Source organism: Eptesicus fuscus, chromosome 11, assembly GCF_027574615.1.
Source record: "Eptesicus fuscus isolate TK198812 chromosome 11, DD_ASM_mEF_20220401, whole genome shotgun sequence".
Classification (NCBI taxonomy): domain Eukaryota; kingdom Metazoa; phylum Chordata; class Mammalia; order Chiroptera; family Vespertilionidae; genus Eptesicus; species Eptesicus fuscus.
This window is the reverse complement of record NC_072483.1, coordinates 714917-722993: the sequence shown is the minus strand read 5'-3', so window position 1 is coordinate 722993 and position 8077 is coordinate 714917. Positions and strand designations below refer to the sequence as shown.

General features: G+C 52.8%; 1 non-coding gene across 1 annotated transcript; it reads right to left on the bottom strand.

Annotated features, from left to right (window-relative positions):
- Positions 1-1466: 1466 nt before the first annotated feature.
- Positions 1467-1573, bottom strand: LOC114228522 (U6 spliceosomal RNA). Its single transcript, XR_003614670.2, has one exon. It is a non-coding gene; the product is annotated as a U6 spliceosomal RNA (small nuclear RNA).
- Between the last annotated feature and the right edge of the window lie 6504 nt (positions 1574-8077).

The window sequence follows — 8077 nt, the reverse complement described above, 5'->3', positions numbered from 1 at the left end:
TCCCAACTGGGTGGGGCAATTGCTTCTGCCTGGAGTCCAATTGTTGTTGTTTTTAAAATATATTTTCTTGATTTTTTTCACAGAGAGGAAGGGAGAGGGATAGAGAGCTAGAAACATCAACGAGAGAGAAACATTGATCAGCTGCCTCCTGCACACCTCCCACTGGGGATGTACCTGAAACCAAGGTACATGCCCTTGTCCGGAATCGAACCTGGGACCCTTCAGTGCACAGGCCGACACTCTATCCACTGAGCCAAACCGGTTAGGGCTGGAGTCTAATTGTTATTCTCAGTCTCTTAATGGGCCCCAGAAACACCACAGGGTGGGGCAAAGGGTTTTCTAATAGGGTGGGTCAACTGTTTTACCCCCAGGCAAAAATAGCCTGGACTGCAAAGGTCTGCCTGAGAAAGATGTCCTCCACAGTGAGAGGGAATGACCCAGCACAGGAAACCAGGCTGTATGCAATCTGAGCTCTAACCTCAGAGCACCCAACACTGGCTTCTGCTCACGTAGCTCCAGTTCACCCTGCCCTCCCTTTGCAGGAGCCCAATGTGAGTGGCTGCACACAAAATTTTGTGCACTGGACCTTTAAAAGAGTGACTGTATTTCTAGGCATCTCTCCCTGGTAGACAGCAACCATGCTGCTTTTCACAGCCAGATGTTAAGTGAACACCTTCCTCAGTTCTGCTGCTCTCTGTTGAGAGTCCCAATATGAGGATTAGACCCCTATGTTCTCAGTGGCAAACTCCCACAGTTGAGATATCTTTCTGGAATTTAAGCTGCTGTCAGTGGGAGTCCGGCCAGCCCTTTCACACCTCTGCCCTTCCTATCAGGCCTTCTGGAGTCTCTATTTTATGGCCTTGGTTATCAGGGTTCTCTCCAGCTGGTCTTCAGTTGATTATTCAGAATTATTTTTTTTTTTTGTATTTTAGTTGTAATTCCAGTTTGGTCCTGGGAGCATGTAAATGTACCATCCACTTACTCTGCCGCCATTTTTAATCCCAGTGATGCATATTTTAGCATCATTTTACAGTTAATGAAACTGAGTCTTAAAGAGATTAAGACAAAATATAGTGTTTTTTAACATAAAAATAATTACAGAACAAATGAAGAACATACAACATGAACTTGAAATAACCAATAGTCTGAAAGAGAACATAAAAATATATTTAAAGTTATAAAAGCAATAGAAACCATTATAAAGATACTATGGAAAAAAGAACAGACTGATTTGGAAAACACTAAATTGAAAATCATGAAATGGAAAAATATAGTTACAAAAAAAAAACAAAACACACCACTCAGCGGATAGGCTGGGAGTATGAAAATGAGGGAGGGAGGGAGAAAGGGGAAATGACTGTTAGTCAGCACAAGGTTTCCTTTTGGAGTGATGGAATGTCTTAAAAGACTATTGTGATGGTTGCACACCTCTAAATATACCAAAGGCCATTATTATTATTTTTTTTTTAAATATGGAACACTTCACGAATTTGCATGTCATCCTTGCGCAGGGGCCATGCTAAGCTTCTCTGTATTGTTCCAAGTTTAGTATATGTGCTGCTGAAGCAAGCACAAGGCCATTATTTTTATGTGCCTTCCATGAATGAACTTTATGTTATGTAGTAGGAAGCTACATTTCTTTTTTTATTTTCTTGTATTTAGTGGGGTGACATTGGTTAATAAAATGATATGTTTCAGGTGTATAATTATAAAATACATCATCTGTATATTGTATTGTGTACACCACCCATGTAAATGATCTATACATATAAAGAGGTAATATGCTAATTGTCCGTTATGGTGTCCCAGTAATGACCTATTTGCATTTTTTATTATTTATTTATTTATTTTAAATTTCTTTATTGATTAAGGTGTCACATATTTGTCCTCATCCCCCCATTCCCATCCCACACCCCTCCCCACGGATGCCCCCACCCCCCTGTAGTCCTTAAACATTGGTTAGGCTCGTATGCATGCACACAGTCCTTTGGTTGATCTCTCTCCCCTACCCCCACCCTCCCCTACCCTCCCTCTGAGGCCTGACAGTCCGACCGATGACTCCTTGTTTCTGGGTCTGTTCTTGTTCATCAGTCTATGTTGTCCATCGTTTCCCCTAGATGAGTGAGATCATGTGTTACTAGAGATATACTTATAAGAACTGAATGTGAGACGAGCAATAATAGTTATGCTGACAGGCAAATGAATCAGTCTGTAGTGAGTTTCTTTCTGGACCAACAGTACTTTTAAGACCCAATCTCAATGTCCACTAGATCCTTATGTGTACATGTCAGCACTGACTTTTCAGTTCTGGATGGTGGACTAATGGTGGTAATGCAGGTCCGACTCCCTCTGGTTTGGTCTCGCCCAGACCCAGGGGAGCGGTCTCACCCGGACTCAGGGGCGTGTGGCCTCACCTGGACCCGGGACCCAGCATCACCCGGGCCCCGGGGCGCGTGGCCTCCCCCGGACCCAGGGGCTCTCAGCCTCACCTGGACCAGGGGGCATGCGGCCTCCCCCGGACCCAGGGGCACGCGGCCTCACCCAGACCCGGGATCCAGCCTCATCCGGACCCAGGGGCACGCGGCCTCACCCAGACCCGGGACCCAGCCTCATCCGGACCCAGGGGCACGTGGCCTCTCCTGGACCCAGGGACGCACGGTCTCACCCGGGCCCAGGACCCAGCCTCACCCGGACCCGGGATCCAGCCTCACCCGGATCCAGGGGCGTCTGGCCTCACCCGGACCCAGGGGCGTCTGGCCTCACCCGGACCCAGGGGTGTGTGGCCTCACCCGGACCGAGGGGCGTGCGGCCTCACCCGGACCCGGATCCAGCCTCACCCAGACCCAGGGGCACGGCCTCACCTGGACCCGGGACCCAGCCTCACCCGGACCCAGGGGCGTGTGGCCTCACCCTGATCCAGGGGCGCATGGCCTCGCCTGGACACAGGGGCGCGGCCTCACCCGGACCCGGGACCCAGCGAGGTTTCGTCTTCTTTTTTTTTAAATATATTTTATTGATTTTTTACAGAGAGGAATGGAGAGGGATAGAGAGTTAGAAACATCGATGAGAGAGATACATCGATCAGCTGCCTCCTGCACACCTCCCACTGGGGATGTGCCCGCAACCAAGGTACATGCCCTTGACCGGAATCGAACCTGGGACCCTTCAGTCCGCAGGCCAATGCTCTATCCACTGAGCCAAACCGGTTTTGGCAAGGGGCTTCGTCTTCTTGATCCCAATTCCTGTCAGTCAATTTCCTCTCAGCAATTCCTTCGGCCATTTTCTCAAATCTCCGGGGCGGCTCCCACGGAACTCGCTGGGCTGCGGGCACGGTGAGGCTCCGGTGCACCCGGTGCGCAGTGGCGGGCTGTCCGGGTCGCTGCGTCGGCGCTCGGGTCTGCAGCGGCGGCCAGTCGCCGGGCGTGCGCACCTGGCCGCTTCTGGGGCGCAGAGATTCTCGAATGACTCAGAGGTCAGCAAGCGCGGAGTCTCTCACCCCATGTCCCCTAGGGGCTCGTCTGTCCGTGCTCGGCAGCGAGCGGAGCCATCCCCTCAGCTGGAGACCGCTGGGGGAACCGCGCTGAGCACGTTCCAGGCCGCCATTGTGTCGCCAGAGCTGTAGTTCTTAAAGTGTGATCTTTGGCTCACCAGCATCAGCATCATCCCGCGTCCCCCTCTCTAGTTGTAGAGCATCCGCTCAGCCAGCCCTCTGGTGGTTCTGGATGGTGTCTGCTCTGTTTTCCAGTTGTAGTTTCAAAATTGTTGTGGTAGGCAACAATCAGGCATCCGCCCAATGTCGCCATCTTGGTCCTCCAGAAGATTCTTAAGTAACCTTATAAATGTGGTTCTGAACACTGTGTCTTCCATTAGTTTACTTTCCTCCATCTCTCCTATTTGTGACCTGCTTCGGTGTCTCCACATTTTGGCTGCCTCCCTATGTTGATGGAGTGGCTTTGTGTGGTCAGTGACTTATAGGGGCCGGTAGCTCAGCTTCCCCAATCTCCCTAGGTGGTCGCTCTTGGTACCCCCCTTTGTTGGCTGAGTGCAAAGTCTTGGTGTTGTTAAGCCTTGATTGCTGTTGGTACACTGGGAGGATTTGACTCCAGGCCAATTGGCTGTGAGGATCAGCTGTGTCTATGCCAGAAGACAGCCTTATTTGACTAGACTTGCAAAATTATAAAAGCCTCTGTGCTCAGCTTGGATGGGGCGGAGTTTCAGGGTGGAGCCTACAGTCTTGGCTTCCCGTCAGCCCCACCCTATGAGGTTCCTGGGTCTCAGTGTCCCTCTGTACTCCCTGCAAACACCCCTGAGAGAAAAGCGCCCTGGAGTTTTGCCCGCTGCCAAACAGTCTAATCTCTCCCCCAATGAATCGGGATTCCCAGATTCTCGCCCGGAACTGAGGTTCAGTGTAGTCGGAACTGGGGCTCAGCACAGTCCGGAGCTTTTGTCTCCTTCCCACCAGGGCAATTCAGCGGCACAGTCAGCAGTCCGTCCTCTGCGCACATTCCTCAGTGCGCCTCCAGAGCTCTGCCTTTCACCGCTACTCTGCGTTTCCGCCTTATCGCCCAGATTCCCCTAGTATGAGCCTGGCTTCCCAGGGTCTTGCCCGGAACTGGGGTTCAGTGCAGTCGGAGCTGGGGTTCAGCACCATCTGGAGCTTTTATCTCCTTCCCGCTAGAGAACGCCGGCCAGGCACTCAGCCACCCCATCCTCTCCGGCTCCGTCCTCCCCGCACGTGCGCGTGCCCATGTCTCCGCCCATGTCTCCGTACCTCAGGCTTTTACGGCTCCTCTGATTTTCCTTGTGGTTTTCTCTTTCCTTCTAGTTGTGGGAGTTTCAGTCAGCCAGCTTTCCTGTGGTTCTGGATGATGTCCGTTTTGACTTTTAGTTGTATTTTTGAAATTGTTGTGCCAGGCTATAGGTTAGGTGTTTAACCTATGCCACCATCTTGGTTTCCTCTCCCAATTTGCATATTGACAGACCAGCAGGAGGCTGTGCGTGCAGTAGGGGGCAGGTGGCCCGAGACAAGTTCCGGGGGTCTGAGGAGAGTGCCTGACAGGAGCCCGGACTGCAAAGAAGGAAAAGGAAGCAGCCACTGGGAGCTCTTCCAATCCCTCTGCACAGACACCCTACCCCAGCCCCAGCACCCCCGGGAGGACGGACGGACACCCTACCCCAGCCCCCACATCCCTAGGGGGACGAATGAATACCCTACTCCAGCCCCCACATCCCCGAGGGGACGGGGAGGCTGCCCTGACGGGGAGAAGACCCAGCCTCAGGGGTAGCTGCAGCCAGCACCTCCAACTCCCGATCTCTTCCCCTGCCACCCCCGCCAGGGGCGCCCACAACAATAGCACACCTGTCAGCGCCCCCAAGGCACCGGGGGCCCACGGCCCACCACCGATGGGCCCCCTCCACTGGGGATGGGCACGCCTCTCCTCCCTACAACTCCAAACCGGGGTGGAGGCAGGCCTGAGCGGAGGTCAGACCCTTCCCCCCGACAGCAGCAGTGCTGTCCCTGTAGAGGAAGCAAGCTGAACCTCGCTGGGGATGCGGATAAACCCATCTTCCTAGCCTGCCTGGCTCCGACCTGGCCTGGCCCCACCCCACTCCAGGAGATTGGAGACCTGCCCTGAGAAGGTACAGCTGTGAAACAGCCACGTACAATTTACAGAATGGCGCCAAGCAGGAAGGTTTGACAGTTACTCCCCGTTCGACCTCGCTGCCCTCCCTAGCACCTCCCTAATCCCCTGCCCCCAGCCAGCACCTCCAAAGACAACCACTGCTACAGGGCTGCTGGCCAGAGCCCGCCCCTGCGAGGCCTGCGGAACTCTCTGCAAAGCTTCCATAGCTACAGTCCCAGGACACAATCATGCCCTCCTCCCCTAATCAGTACCTACTACCTGCGAGGGTACCCACGGGCTTAAAAATAACAGTCCCTTCCCATTTAGACATCACATACTTGATGAAAAATTTCTAGGTTTATTAGCTCAGAACCTCCTCATCACAACCCAGTGAGGTAGGGGGAGAAGAGATAACAATTCCTATGGTATATGCGTATGTATTCAGACATGAAGCTCAGAGAGGAAAAGTGTCAAGCCCAGTGGTTGCCAAGGTGCAGCACATGCCCCACGGGGGGGGGGGGCAATTTGATTTTAGGTGGGGCCAATTCGAGAATGAGTTAACAGTGAATTTTTTGCATTTCTTATGGTTCTAGGGGGCCTCATCTACAGCATATCCTACATAATAAAAGGCTAATATGCAAATGACCCAACGGTGGAATGACCCATCACTATGATGCACACTGACCACCAGGGGGCAGACACTGAACGCTGGAGCTGCTCCCTGGTGGTCAGTGTGCTCCCACAGGGGGAGTGTCACTCAGCCAGAAGCCAGGCTCACGGCTGGTGAGCACAGTGGCAGTGGGGGGAGCCCCTACTGCCTCCGTGACAATGCTAAGGATGTCTGAATGAGGGCTTAGGCCCACTAAGCCATCAGTTGGACATCCCTCCAGGGCTCCTGACTGCGGGAGGGTGCAGGCCAGGCTGAGGGAACCCCCCGCCCCGCAAGTACATGAATTTTGTGCGCTGGGCCACTAGTATTTCAAAAAAAACCTCTGGACACATTAGGCACAGCTGAAGGAAGAATTGGTGATTGAATAGATTTGAGGAAATCACTCAAAATATATCATCAAGAGATAAATTAAAAATATGAAAGAGGATAAGATATAGACAGAAGAATAAGTCAAATATAGATCTGAAAAAGTCAAGAGGCAAAGATAGTGGACAATGGTAAACAAACTGTAGGAAAATGACAACTAAGAACTGTCCCAAATCACAAAAGACATGAATCCACATAGAAGCAGCATCCTCTCTAATAAAATGGTAATATGCAAATTAACCATCACTCCGCTACATAAGCACGCCCACCAGCCAAGCCATGCCCACCAGCCAATCAGGGCGAGCATGCAAATTAACCCCATCCAAGATGGCTACAGCCACAGAGAGCAAGGTTTCCCAGGTAACAGAGCAAGCCACGCTTTCCATAGCCATTGCAGGCCTAAGCCTCCACTCAAGCTACAAAGTTTCAATTATAGAAGGTAAACAAATTCAAACAAATGGAAGCAGAATTGAGCTTGAGAGAGCAGGCCAGGGTTGCCGGGGCAACAGGGGAAGCAAAGCTTTCCGCACACCCTGGCCAGGCTCACCCGCTTAAGGCAACAAAGTTTCAATTGTAGAAGGTGAATTAACTGCCACAGAAATGGCTGCCGCCCTGGAGGGAGCAGTAGGCTTCGCTCTGCTCCAGGCTACAAAGTTTCAATTGTAGAAGGAAAATAAATCCCAGATACCAGGGCCTCCGCTTGGGTTGCCAGGGGGCGTGGCCGGCCTGCAAACCACCACAGGCCCCTCGCTCAGGCCGCCCCACGCCCCAAGGGAACCCCTTCCTGATCCGGGATGCCCTTCAGGGCAAAACAGCTGGCCCCACCCCTGTACCAGGCCGCTATCTTATCTAATAAAAGAGTAATATACAGATTGATCATCACTGCAACACACAATATAGCTGCCCCCATGTGGACACAAGATGGCCACCACCAGATGGCCAGCAGGGGAGGGCAGTTGGGAGGCACCCAGCCTGCAAGGGAGGGCAGTTGAGAGGGACCAGACTTGCAAGGGAGGGCAGCTGGAGGTGATCAACCCTGCAGGAGAGGGCAGTTAGGGGTGACCAGGCCGGCAGAGGAGGGCAGTTGGAGGTGATCAGCCCTGCAGGAGAGGGCAGTTAGGGGTGACAGGCTGGCAGAGGAGGGAAGTTGGGGGCAAACAGGCTGGCAGGGGAGCAGTTAAGCATCAACCAGGCTGGCAGCGGTGTGATTAGGGGGTGATCAGGCTGGCAGGCAGAAGCGGTTAGGGGCAATCAGGAAGGCAGGCAGGCAAGCAGTTGGGAGCCAGCAGTTCTGGATTGTGAGAGGGATGTCTGACTGCCCGTTTAGGCCTGATCCCACGGGGATCGGGCCTAAACGGGCAGTCAGACATCCCTCCAGGAGTCCCAGATTGGTGAGGGTACAGGCTAGGCTGAGGGA